This window comes from Cetorhinus maximus, chromosome 6 (assembly GCF_964194155.1).
Source record: "Cetorhinus maximus chromosome 6, sCetMax3.hap1.1, whole genome shotgun sequence".
In the NCBI taxonomy this organism is placed as follows: domain Eukaryota; kingdom Metazoa; phylum Chordata; class Chondrichthyes; order Lamniformes; family Cetorhinidae; genus Cetorhinus; species Cetorhinus maximus.
The window spans coordinates 48,414,576-48,429,741 of NC_135884.1; positions in this window are offsets into that span (position 1 = coordinate 48,414,576).

Genomic DNA, 15,166 nt, shown 5'->3' on the forward strand with positions numbered 1-15,166 from the left:
AATCATCACAATCATCTTCTGAGAAAGTAATACTTATCATACATCTATATTAATCAATAACTCAAAAATAACATAAAGTTTGCTTATAAAACTACATTAGTGGTGCTTGTGATGATTCGTGTCACGCACACAGAAGCTGGTCTGGTTGTGTGACATCAGGCTAGTGGTGGGGACTGGGATCCTGGCCTGTTCTCTTGAAGGCCTTGCCCATGGAATTGCATGTCAGTAACTTGCATTTTGGACCAGTCTGTGGACAAGCTGGAAGACCACCTGTGGTCCGTGGACCACACTTTGAGAACTACTGCTTTAGATCAATATTCCACATTAGATTTTATTAAATGCCTTTTTTTCTGATATAAGTATATTCTTTCGTCATGTGTGTACAATGTAAAAACTCCAAACAATTTCCTGTTCCCATTGTACTCAGTCATCATTGTGAAGTCCGTATTGATTCCAACATTTTTCTCTATCCTTTGTAGAAGTGACATCTACTCTGTCTTTGTTATATGTACCAGTCATGGAAAAGCTGCATTTATATCTCAAATGTAATTGTACTGAATTTTACTGAAAGCTTTGTCTCATTATTAGAAATGTTTGATGCCATTATCTTAGATAAAATTCTATACAATGACAGTTACATGGCGATCCCTCAGTTTTCTTTAATACAAAACTGAAAATTAATTTCATGATCAACATGCTTCATATTTAAAGCTGGTTATTCACTGCTGTCAGTAGCTGTTCAGTCAAATCCCATTCAGAGATGCAGAGAATGTGAGCAATGGATGATGGATGTTCAAAAATACTTCTCTCCCAGGTAAGTAATTAACATTTCTTTTTCAAATAATTTCTTAGATAAAGAACTGTGGATCTTAAAATTCATGAAACATTTACTTCAATGATGAAAAAAAGAGAACTTGATATTAAAAGTAGCTTAACTCCATTAAGATATGCTATAAAGAGGCACCCATTGAAGGAAGTGAAATATTTCAGTTGCTACATCGCAACTGGATACTCTGTAGTGATTAGTTGCTGCTACTAATAATCATCTTTGACAGAGCTGCTGTCAGTCTATAGGGTCTGCCTGAGCATCCTGTATTTATCTCTATCATTTCACATCTAAGTCCTAATGGTGCTTAAAAATCAAGAACACCATTTAGCCATGTTAAATGTAGCGATCTTCCAAATGGGACGTATTCCCCAAGGGGTCATTGACAATGATTTGATTCATCCTGTCTCCATCTTTTGTGTACCTCTTGATAAACAATCCACAGTACACAGCATTAAGTGTCAGAATAAGTGCAGTGATCTGACCATTTGAATAATTAGCATTGGGCACAAACAGGAGGCAAGCAAAACGGGAAGATTGAGCCTTGGCATTTTACTAACCCTTCAACCCCTAAATGTTGGTGTATATTGACCATTGTTAACAATGTATTCATGTGACACAATAGCACACATTGTACAGTATAAAATTTCATGTTGCGTTCCACACTTCTTAAACAATTCGTTATTGATCATTCAATTCACTGTCTTGTAGTGTTATGAAAAATGTATTTCTAAAAGTGCAGTTTGAATAGGGTTGCAGTCTTCTGGCTTAATATCAACTATCAGTTGATGCAGTTTCTGGTTTAGCTGCTTTTCAGGCTGTCAAATACCTGCTGAATGCCAACATGCTTTACATTCCAATGACAACATAACTTCAGTATTCAGGTTAAGAATTAAACAGACAATTATCCAGCATTCAAAATCACAAGGTTTTTGCACCATTTGTCCTGCAAGTAACAATTCTTGCTGATAACAGATTTTTCTGATCCTTGACTGAGTTTGCAATAAGTTCGAACATTGCAGAAACAGTATCATATTCCAGAGCAACTCCTTGCTATTCTGTCTCATGTCATCCCTATGCGCTAAACTGAGGCGAAATATTTACCTATGTAAATATTAGTTTGCCATCATATAATGCACATTTTTTGAACCTCTTCTAAAACAGTCTCAAAGGTGTAGTTAGGCTGACATCACTGGCATCATACAATCACATAGCTTTCTATGGAAAGTAAAATGTCACAGCAAGAAAAACATGCATTGGACTAGGAAACTGATACACTAGAAAGTTCTCACAGTAGAAACTTGCACACGGTGTATAATCTACTAACCAAGATTATTATCTCAGTACTGGGACACCAGAGCTACATATGTCTATCTTCTATATAAGCAGCAGTCATGTTCCAGACAAGAATGGATGAGTCCATCTGATCAGAGCAATACTTTACTTGGCATGTCTTCTCTTTTCTCTGTGTTATACCTGGTTCCCATTATCTAATTATATATTTCTCTACTTGCTTTACACACTTTTCCATTATTGTCATGTAACATGGAATATCCAATCTAGCTCTTTATATGCCTCCTGAGTCCCACTGCTCATTTTGGAGGAAGGAGTGGCAAACAAAAGTTTTCTGTTGGTTAATTGAAATGTAACTCAAAATAATGTTCTTGTTTTGTCTATTCATATGCCATAATTAACCTGGTTATATATTTGATCAGTTGGTAACTAGATCAATTTTGATCCACCTTTATCCATCAAAACAAGAAGGCAGGAGATGAGCTCCTTGTTATCAGTAGCAGTTGACAACTACAGAATTGTGCCCTATTACTCATGTATTGTTTCTCATTCTTCATTTGAAGAATCTTGGAATTCATACTTACACACCGTTGCAAAGGATAACCAGGATGTGAAGAATTTTATTTTGTGATTCAGCAACTTCTAGACAAACTGGAAAATTCTGCACATTGTTATGATCCCAGCTGATATTAATCCTGGACAAGTCAAATGCCAGGGTGAAACTTAACTTGATGGATTCTAACTTTGTGTTTTAATATAAACCATGGAAGAAAGTTACTAAACAAACTCACAGGAGTCTGCTGATGAAGTTCCAACATCAAGAATAAAACATTTACTAAACAAGGAAAAATGAACACTAGACAAAAATGTTGGAAAGATCTCAATACAAACACAAAAAAATGATTCAAACTCACACTATTCCTTTTATTCCAGCAATATCCTTACATGCACAAAACCCCAGTGAGGATTTACCACTATCTTAGCACCAAGGCTCTTATTTGGGCTGGCCCAGTTGCAAACAATTTTCTTCCGGTGGATTTCTGAGCTTTCATTAGATACTTTTCCCCAGCTGGTTATTCTCCTTGAGACACCCAAAACCACACTCTAAATTCACTATTACTTTAACTGCAGAGCAAACACATAGATTCCCTAGATGTAGTTCCCCAGCAGCCTTGCAGTACTTCTTGTCAGAGAGCTTCGAACTCCTGTCTTCACTCTTTGACAAACACACTCTGAACTTCTTTTCTATGCTCCCCTCTGTCTGTGTGTGTCTCTGGACCCCTGTTGCTCAGCATTAGCAGAGTTTTTTCTACCTTGTGTTTTTCCCCTTTGTATTTTTTCCCCAAAATTGCTAAACTACTAACCCCTTTGTAACCCATCTCTTCACTTCAAGGGTTGTGAAACTTCAATATGCTTATATACAAACAAATCTCGAAAACCTGACCATTTTGCCAGGAGGCCCTCCAGACTTTTCGGCACCAAGCTCACAAAAAACTAAATGAAACTGAAACCGTGTTCTATCTTTCTTAACACACAAATATAAATTAAATGTAAGCTTATACATTGTTCCTAACAACATAAAATTCAATATTTATTTATTCCCTTTCAAGTGTTGTGGTATTGGTGTGCATTTCAGATTTTTCTATTGAGTGTAGTTTGTTTATGGTGTTACTGTATTTTTCATTATTGATTATATTCTACTGATAAATGTATAAAAGAGTAGGTTGCCTGGTCAGTAACTTGGTCATCATTAGGTAGATTATTTTGTATGAAGTAATGGTAAATTTATATATATAATTTATGTGTACAAATGAAAAAAAGATTTGTTGTTCATACTAACAATTTTATAAACACTGCATCTATTGGCATCCTACTGCCAAAGTGGGAAGTTTCATCCTGAATGTATTGAACCAATTTACAGTCCATCATCAGTGGCTTAAATGTTCAAATCATACATAGAAGAGGTATAGCTAAAAGTCGAAACACAGGGTCATTAGCAGGATGGATCATAAAATGCTGGACTTAATTGATTTTAATTCTCTAGTCCCATACGACAATTTCATCATAACGCTTTAATTTTATCCCTAACCACAGGGAATTTATTCCAACTCCTTCATTCTTATTCAATAACTTCTCCCATCATGATTTATAATTTCAAGGAACACTTCCTGTTTATCTGTCAGAATTCTATTTAGTCTGATTTAGATTTTTCCTTTGTCTTTTTAGTAATTCAAATGCATACCCAGAATTGTTTGGCACAATCCTAAATGCATTATTTTTCCTGTTTTATGTTTATCTGTTGCCATAGAAGTCTTTTTCATGACAGAACACAAGCTACATCCATTAATAAAGGCAGCAGGGTCAGTGCTTATGTCTCATTAGTCATTTAATAATGACACGCCTCCTAATGAGGGCTGGCCTCAGGCCTTTGTACTGTAAACACATAATGATAATGCCTTTAGCATATTTCAGTGTAGCTTCTTGTATGCAATAATGATAAACCACACTTTATCATTATAATCTTCTCTCAGGAAATCATTTTTGCAAAAATACATTTTTCTATGTGCAAGGCAATCATATATTTACCAATTTTATATTGAAGAAAAACAACCTTTAAATGCAAAAATATCAGTACTAAGCATTCTGAAAAATAAACTAAGCTGATACAAATGTTCATATTTGGAAATACATGCTTCTATAGTTACAGGTTATTCATGTACAGTTTTGTTAAACATGTCAAACTGCAAAATTCATAGCACATAAGTTATTTTCTGTTTAGTATTGCGGTTACACTATTATTTTCAATACATTCACTGGTGCGATGCATCTATGTCTTTGCCTTTGGCAAAATATCATGCCATTGAGAAGAAGCACCTAAAGAGGCAATGTGCTGAGACCTGGGAGGAATGGGTTCATGGAAGAGTATGAGAAAGATTCAATGCTGTATCTACTAGAATTTTCTGATAATGTTCTTGAACATTCGTACAATGATTGAAAATTACTGACTGTTTATTTTTTGGGGCCTACTTAAATTAATTTTTGTTTTCTTCTTTGAGTTCTTTCTGCTTTTTTGTCACTCATTGTTCCTCCCCCGAGATGGTATACAGGCAATCTGCTTGCAGACCCCTCTGTAATTGGCTTCTGGAAAGCCAACAAGTGTAATTTTGTTTGACTACAGTTGGGATGTGCTGCACATGTGCTTCATCACCCTTGTTATCCTCATGGTCATCCATTAATGGTGATCAAGTTGCATAAGTGTAAGAGGAAAAGGAATCAATGAACACTTTTCAGAATAAGACCACAGTAAAAAGTGACCATTAATGACTGGAATACATAATTGATTTGAAAAACTGACTGTCTTTTACAATGAGGACGATGGGATGTTCCACACTGGGATGGTCTCTATTCTCAATCTTCCTGAGGATGGTTGTTTGTTTGATATAAATTACGCTTTATAAATTTTTCAACGTGGACCAGGATAAAGTTTGTTTTACACAAGCGGTGTAAGTTTACAAGGATATATACATAACACATCTCAGGCAGTGAAGTTTTGTATTACAGAATCAGAACACTGTTTTCAACATTCCTGTAATTTATTTTATTACAGATAGTGGAATCCTCTGATCCTTGTATTAATATTTTCCCTAATACCATTTTGTCAACAATAGCTGCTGAATTAATGAATTGTGTCCATGTTTGAACGCAGGATTGTACTTGTCTAATTGTGGTATTGGTTGCTATGGAAACTATCAGCCAATCTGTGAATAAACACCCTTGCTTGGCAGTGTTTAGGTGGAACTGCTTTGTGCAGATGTCAGCTTGAGATTTATGATGGCAAAAACTATATTTGGCACAAAAATCAATGTACTGACCAGCTTCTTTGTTTTGTCTTGTTTGGTTTAAAGCTGTATGGCTGAAAATCCACCTGCGTTTAAAGAAATCATGTTTTATATTCCAAACTGCTTCTTTGAATGACTTACATCTGTAAAAAGTTTGTGCAGTGCAACTAGCTGCTTAGAAGCATTCTTTTATAACAGAAACCTCCAGTTTAGAAAAATGCAGTTAACATGTTTGAAAATGTGCTTAATATTGAAGCCTGTTGAGTGATCAACAAATTATCTGCTCAGCTAAATGTTACATTCTGGTGAAGAACTCAATAATCGTCACCACCAGAAACTTCAATGTTTTTAAATTCAAAAAGTATTGTATAATTATTTTCACCACTTTTGCAAATCCTTTTGACTAGAAAATGCATCAAGAATGTCCTTTAGTTACTTAGTCATACATTTTTAATCACAACATTCAGTTATTCACAACATGAATACACACTCACACATTACATGTGTGTGCAATACCTATTTATAATGTACCAAAAGTTTTCCATAAAGCCAGCACTTCCTGTAAGTATCACATTTACTCCTTTAACACTATTCCCATCACTCTTTGTTGACTACACCCTTAGTGTTATAAATGAGTGTATCCTCTGACTCACTGCTGGCAATGCTACATGAGATCTGCTGGTAATATCTGAAAAGTTGTATGTAATGTGTGCAATTCCTGTAACTGACAGTTTCCTGTGATGCTAAATCCATTATATCTTGTGTACTCAGCAATAATCATACCTACACGAAGGGCGCATCCAGGCACTATGGAAAAGGCAGAAATAAATTTAAAAAGCCAAGTTCAGATGTTTGAAAGCCTTGCAAAATCTTTGGGCAGAATGCTGAGTTCAGCGGGCGGGCGCAGTCGGTGGGCCCGGGAGTGGCCAGGAAACGGGCCACCGCCCGCGATCGGCCCCAACCGTGATTTCGCACTGGCCAATTAAGGCCTGCCGAGTGTGAACGGCAGCTCCCCAATGGTCAGGAAGGGGCAGGTAGTGGGCAGGGGACTGTCGGCCACCAGGTCCGATGGCGACCCAGAAGCTGGTTTAAACCAGCACAGCCAAGCCCTGAAAGGCTGCCAGTGAGGAAGACATCTTCGATGTTGTTAGCAGGAGATTAAAAATTAGCGATTCCAATGCGGCTGCAGACGCCAGGCAGGAAGCAGGCCGGGGAGGCACTCGGCCCCCTAGCTTTCTGATGAGTGCCTCATGGTCCTCCTGGAGGAGGTGGCTGCCAAGAGGGACACCTTTGTCCCCAGGGATGGAAGGTGGAGGCCACCACACCTAACGAAAAGAGCTTGGGAGGAGGTGGCAGTGCTGGTCAGCAGCCATGATGTTGTGTGGCGCAATCCAGTGCTGCAAGAGGTTTAACAACCTGCTGCACTCAGGAAGGGTGAGTACCGTGTTGGCATGGATCAGTGTGGTGAAGTGTTAAGGTCTGGCCTTCCCCTCCATCCCGTGGAGCTCAGGGGTGTTAGAGTCTGAGTGCCAATTGTCAATGATGTCGGAGCTGGCCAAGGAGGTGAGCCCTGGCTGCTTGGACTGAATGCCTTGCAGCTCGAGGGCCACGTGAGGTTGGCCAGGCTGCAGTGGCGCTGCAGGTAGAGAGTGGACTAATCAATGCTCCTCTGTCCTTTCAGGAGAAGATGGCCCACAACAACACTGAAAGGTCGCGGATGGACGGAGGCTCCACTAACCTCCTAATCCTAACCAGATACGAGCAGGATGCCTTTGAGCTGGAGAGGCACCAAGTACCTCGGCCAACTGGCCGCGGAGAGGCTGGGGTTTCTGACGAATGTAAGAATGCAGTGCACAGAAGTGAGATTTTTGGATGGTGCAAACATTCTTGTGTAGTCTCATCATTGATGGGAGTTTCAAAACTGGATTCCCCATTGATCACTGAAAGAGGATGGCATCATGATGCAGATCTCCATTGTCTCACCAGGATACCTGGCATGCGCAGTGACAGCGTGATGACTTAAACTAATGACATGCCATTGTTCTCCCTTAGATTTGCCAGCGCACACTCAATCACAGGACCCCGAAGACCCACTCCTGATGCCAGAGGACCGCCAGGCTCCAGAAGCACCTGCGTCACACCCTTTCTCTGAACCAGGCACCAGTGCGGACACCAGAACATTGGTGGGTATTAGATCTTAGGCCACAAAGTCGGTGCACAACGGTGAGGGCAATCCACGCTCACCTGAGGTGCAGGCGGAGAGTGCCCAGGGTGCCAGCAGTCGGAGGGCTGCTGGAGACCAGGACGACGCTAAGTCGAAGGCAGATGATGAGCCTCTGGAGTCTTTCATTAGGCAGCAGATACTGGATGTCCATCGGGATGTGCGGGAGGATCTGGCGGAAATCCATGAGGGTATGCATGCCATGGTCTCCATTATGGAGGAGTCCATGGGGAGCATCAGCACTGCATTGACCTTCATGGCCGAGCGCACTGCCTCCTCCATTGAGAGAGTGGTGACTCTCATGGAGAGGCAGCTGCAGGATCAGAATAAGAGGTTCCTGGGATTGTGCTCAGACCTGCAAGCCCTCACAGAGGCACTGGCCTCAGGTGGTCAGTGTCTGTGTGGAAGATGGATGAGGCACCCAGTATCCCAGCTAGGTGCCCATCCATCAATGGTGAGCAGGAAGGTTCAAAGCGACCTCACGTTGGTGCACGAGCTGTCTGTCGTCTTCGTGGGCTCCTCTCAGATGGCAGCAGCTCCTCCGCCCCTCTGCCAGTGACCGTGGTATCTGATGAGGCTGCATCAACTGGGGAGATGCCAGCCATTGTACTGGCCGCTCTCTCCCAGGCGGGGCCAGCACAGGCTCCACTGGCCAGAGGATGACCACCAAGGTCATCAAGACCAACAGGGCAGCAGAGTGAGCAGGCTATCTCCAATGCTGGTGCCAGTGAGGGGGGAGCACCAAGATGTAGCATTCGCAAACCTCAATTTAAGGCACCATGAGCACAAGAGAGACTGGTCACATGCGATTTTCTGTTGTGCAATGTTTTATTTATGGGGTAGGCCTGGGGTTGAAGACCAGAGAAGGTTCTGTTAATTTGTTTTGAGTGTCAAAATGAGATGCATTTTCGTTAGTCGTAATGGCCTGAGTATACTTCACCTTTTATATTTAATGTGGCTCAGGGTACGCCGGTATGTAATGCTGGACGTGGGTGGCTCGAAACTTTATTGCACAGGCAGAGAGTGTTCTTTGGGGTCAAAGGAAAGTGTCATTTCAGACATCCGGGATGGAGGTGGCAGCCCTGGCATGAGGTGGCAATGCTTATTTGGCAGTCTAGCTGAAGGAGCGTTAGATCAAGTCATCCCTGATATCCCTGCCTCCCTGGAGGTTACCGAGCTCTGCCTCCACGCCCTCAGTGTTCTCCTCACCGTGCCCCTCTTCTGACTCACTAATGGATTCATCATCTGTGACCTGTGCAGCAGTGTCAATGTCGCCTTCCTCCAGTGGGTCTCCCCTTGCCAGTGCCAGATTGTGGAGAGTGCTGCATGTGACCATGATCAGTGACATCCACTCTGGGGGGTATTGTAGTGCATCCCCTGAACGATCCAAGCATTGGAAGTGCATGTTCAGAAGACCAATGCTGCTCTCTATCACCGCCGTTGTGGAACCTTGCACAGACTTGCAGAATCTGCATCCTGTGATCATACACTATCTGCACGTTCATGGAGCGGAAGCCCTTCCTGTTGACGAAGGCACCCGGTTGACCTGCTGGCGCCTTGATGGCCACATGTGTTCAGTCGATTGCACCCTGGATATGGGCGAATCCAGCAATTGCTGCAAAGCCTCTGGCTCGCTCAGCCTGGCTGGCCTCATCCATACAAAACTGACACAAAGTCAATACCCGCCTGAACAGAGCTTCTGTCACCAGCTTGACGCAAATGTGGACAGCTAATTGGGAGACTCCACACAAATCCCCCACTGAGCCCTGGAAAGAGCCAGAGGCATAGAAGCTGAGGGCCACTGTGACCTTCAGAGCCACTGGCATGGGGTGTTCACCCGCACAGTCGGAACTGATCTCAGGCCTGGTTATCTGACTGATGGAGGTCACTGTCTCCCTTGAGAGGCGGAGCCTTCTTCGGCATTGCACCTCTGACATATTGAGGTAGCTGCATCGCCGTCTGTAAACCCTGGCACAGGACAGAGGCCTCTTCTGTGGCCCTTTCTGACCTGGGCTGCCAGCTGGCCCTGCACCTGCTGCGCCTGCGCCTTTCCTCCCACAGGTTGTTCCCCTGGAAGCTGCTTAGGGACATCTGGCCCTTCTGGCCCTCTCTTCCTTCTCAGAGGAGGTGCCACCAGCGGAGGCCACAATCCCCATTACCAGGGTAACAGAAGGCAGTCTGATACCTGGAAGGATCCACACAGTCTGAATTCTCCGTAGACACCAAGGAGTCCTGAAATGAAGCCTGGAAATGCTAAGAATGAAGCCCCGAACAGAGAAAAAGCTGCCATATACCAATAAGTCACCAGCAGCAAACTATCTGCAAAACTCCTCACTGCTCACACTGGCAATGCTGCTGATCCTTTTTATCCTGCCCGTGAATGAGGTTTTTGAAATTGTCGGCTGGCTGCCTGCCCATTTTGCCCGTGCGACAAACGTGAAATTGCACAGGCAATGAAAAATCGGCGTCAATTGACTTTTTAACGGCCTTAATTGGCCTCTTAATTAATGGCAGGTGCAACACTGGCACCCACGCGCGCCTGCCCACGAGTGTGCGATGGCGTTGGGATACTCACCCAACATCATCACACGCTATTTTACACTCGAGTATGTCGGGCGCGTTCCCACGCGCTGAGCAAAAAATTCTGCCCTTTATTTCTCCATCGATTTCAGAGGTATTTTCGTTGCACATACTAATTTCTTGAGTCGCTGCCTTCCTGCCATTACAATCAACTCCCCCTCCCCCACAACCACATTTCCACCCCACCACTAAACCTTTAGCGAGATCACAAAGGATTTTCCATTGGAGAATTCTCCTTCAACCTCACTTCCTGCAAGAAGAGAGAATGCAACAAGAGGAGGCCAGGTGGCCGAGGCTGTATTGGAGCCGTCCAAGGGCCCAAACACTCCTTTCAAGTGAAGCAGCATTTCACTTGCACTTCCCTCAATTTAGTCTACTGCATTCGCTGCTCCCAATGCGGTTTCCTCTACATTGGAGAGACCAAACGCAGACTGGGTGACCGCTTTGCAGAACACCTTCGGTCTGTCCGCAAGCATGACCCAGCCCTGTCGCTTGCCATTTTGACACTCCACCCTGCTCTCTTGCCCACATGTCCGTCCTTGGCCTGCTGCATTGTTCCAGTGAAGCTCAACGCAAACTGGAGGAACCGCACCTCATCTTCCGACTAGGCACTTTATAGCCTTCCGGCCTGAATATTGAGTTCAACAATTTTAGATCATGAACTCTCTCCTCCATCCCCACCCCCTTTCTGATTTCTCCCCCTTTTTTTCCCCAATAATTTATATAGATTTTTCTTTTCCCACCTATTTCCATTATTTTTAAATGTATTTCCATCTATTGTTTTATCTCTACCTTTTAGCCTATTTCGATCCCTTCCCTTCACCCCTCCCTACCCCCACTAGGGCTATCTGTACCTTGCTTTTGCTGCTTTCTACCCTTAATTAGCACATTCCCTAGATAATATCACCACCTTCAACACTTCTTTGTCCTTTTGTCTATGACATCTTTTGGCTGTCTCCACCTATCACTGGCCCTCTATCCAGCTCTAACCCCCCCAACCCCTTAAACCAGCTTATATTTCACCTCTTTTCTATTTTTACTTAGTTCTGTTGAAGAGTCATACGGACTCAAAACGTTAACTGTGTTCCTCTCCGCAGATGCTGTCATACCTGCTGAGTTTTTCCAGGTATTTTTATTTTTGTTTTGGATTTCCAGCATCCGCAGTTTTTTGCTTTTATCTGTATTGGAAATACCTGCTGTAACAATCACACCAGATGACACAGTTAAATTTATTCCTTTCTGTGTTTTCCTGAAGAGTAGGAGCAGCAGAGTCCTAAAGAAGATGCAGAGAACAACCTTTTGCTGGCGGCAAAGTAGATTTCTGCTAGATACTGGACACAACCCCTTGACTTAATCTGACCATTGCATGAATAGGCCTCTATATATTTCCCCACTTACCACCATTAATACATCATTTACAGAACCTTTCCCATGTGTTAAAGATCACATGAAACTTTCATTCCACCTGATTAAACTTCAAAATGTTGGGCAACAAATTTAGTGTATATAATATTCTTATGCAATTTATTTTATGTGTGAGTGCCTGCTACATTTTTCCTAGGTGCCAGTGTGTGATATGTTGGCTGCTGCAGTAGTACAGGAGCATGTACTAATGGCAAATAATTTCCGAGATGGATCCACTACAGGCTGTGCCACAGTGTGGATGTGTGCACAATCTGGCCCTGCATCATTTCAACCATATGTACAAACAGTGGAGGAGGTCAATCGGAAGACAGCCAAATGCTGTCAACCCGAGAGACAGCATCATCATCTGGGTGCATTCTTATCAAGCCACTGGTACTGCATAGCCACTGATCTGCTGGGAATAAAAGATCTAATAGTATCAAAGCACAGGACAAGCAGATAGAACAAAGAAAATAATTGCACTCCCTGAGATCTTCCAAAGTGACTCACAGCCAGTTAAATGCTTTTGAAGTATAGACACAGTTGCAGTATAGGGAAATGTGGTAGCCAACTTGCACACAGCAAAGTCCCATAAACAGCAATACGATAACTAACTCGAGAATCTGTTTAGTTGTTAGTGGAAGGATGAGCAGAGGCCAGGAACCAGGACCCAACTTTTCTTCAGATAGTTACATGGAATCTTTTACATCCAGCTGAGAGTGCTGCAGTTTAACATCTCAGTCCACAGACAACACATCCATACCTGACTATTCCAATGCTGTCCTGACCATCTTCCACCCTCCATGGACATCATGCAGTTCATCCAAATCATTTTTGGCCTTAAAATAACTCATATGAAGACCTGTTCACCGATCATTCCTGTGGTCATTGACCTACACCGGTTCTCAGCACAGTAACACTTTGAATTTAAAATTCTCAGCATGGTATTCAAATCTAACCTTGACCTTCACCCGCTCTATTTCAGTATCCTCCTCTAGGCCTACAATCCTCCAAGAACATTGCATTTCTCTAATTCTGGACTTGTGCATCCTCGGTTTCCTTTGTTCCATGATTGGTGGTCATGTCTTCAACTTTCCAGGCCCTAAGCTTTAGAATTCCTTCTCTAAACCCTTCTGCCTCTCTAACTCTCTTCTCCTTTGAAAACTATCCTTTTAACCAAGCTTTTAATCATGTTTTAATATCTCCGCATGTAGCTCGACGTCAAATTATGTCTGATAACACTCCTTTGAAGCACCTTAAGACATTTTACTATGCTAAAGGCCTTTGTTGTTGTTATGTAGCATTCCCACAGCACTGTACTGGTGTGTTAGCCTAGGCTGGATGCTCAAGTATATGGAAAGGGGTTTTAACCAACTTCTGACTCAGAAGTGAGAATGGTGCCACTGAGCTGCCACTGACACTGAAGAGAAGCAAAATGTCATGAAAAACTTTCTGATGGCAGAACTGGGAATTATTCTCCTTCCTTGACCCTAGAGCCTCCCTGTCCAGGATATGAATGGTTTATTCCTCTTGGGGCGCAAGAGGTCACAGGTTTGGTGTCCACTACATAATACCAATCTGTTAAACCAATCTGTTAAAGGCCATTTTCTCCTTGAACAAAAAATGCAAAGGGAGGAAATTAACTTTTCCTCATATGACATGCAATCAAACCCAGATACGTTGTGCTACCCATAGTACATGCAAACAAGCAATATTTGTGGAGTCAATGCATGCACCGATATGAGTGAGGAAACAGTTTCAGACCAAAGGTTTGACAAGCAACGGGAAGTGCATTACTTCCTTTAACATGCTGAAGAGGAAGTCAATGTGTACTGCCTATATGATAAGTATGTTGCATTCTTGGGAGGTTTCATTGATTCCTTTTATCTTACTTGACCTGATAAGATCATTACATTTTACATTGCCATATAGCAAATGTTTGAATTGCCACTGATGGCTTTGGCCACCTCCATCCACGTATCAGTTGCAGTTCTACTCAGGGCCCCATTTCTGACCATTATAAAGAAGGTCTCTTTCCTGAGAACAAATCTCCTAAAGAACATTTCAATGCTATAAACTACAAACAGCTGTATACCTTCAGGTTTTCTCTGATAGTCTCAGATGAAAATAATTGTTATCCACATAAAGAAATAAGAGTAAGTTTCTACAGATCTCTGTTTCTTCAGAAGCACAATATTTTCTGATCTTAAATAGGTAGGTAGTCAATGACAGATCTGACGCACACCAGAAACTCACCCACATTATGTAAATTCCACTTACCCCAGAAATTACAGTGAGATCAGCACTCCAAATATTATTAAACTATATATACACATACAAATACATACACCCGCACATGTGCTAATAATTCATTACAGTTTACTTGGAAAATGTGACTGAAAATCATGACAAGAAGTATTGTTTGTGGACATAAAGTGTGTGCCCTGTACAAAATGTTTGTATAATGTCTATATTTTTATGCAGTGAAATAATTAGTTTGCATCTGACCTATTCTATTTGTGATCTGGGGATGAAGAATGCTAATAGATGAAAATGTGTTAAATTTTCCATTCGAAAAAAAATTGTGAATACATAATCCCTCAGACGAAAGCATAAACACCTTCCACTCTACATTGCAATTCTGTCTGACTCAAAAACTAATGCATGTTTTTTTTCAAATGAGATAAATGGAATATGAAATCTTACCTCATGTGACTTCCTCCAGAGTGACTACACAATGAAACAATTGTGCACACTGTGACCAAACCATAGTCCAAAAATATTTTACTTATCAGAAAATCACTTGTTTATATTTGCATATTTGTGTGAATGTGGGCTTTGGTGCACAGAAATGCAAAGTAGGCACTATCCATTTAACTGTACTAATTAGCCATTTTTTTTAAAGATCTTTTCTGACATTGCAATTCACCGGATTCATACATCCTTGTCAGATGTTTGGATTTCCATTTCCTAATTTCAGTTCTTGGCCTAATGCACATAAAC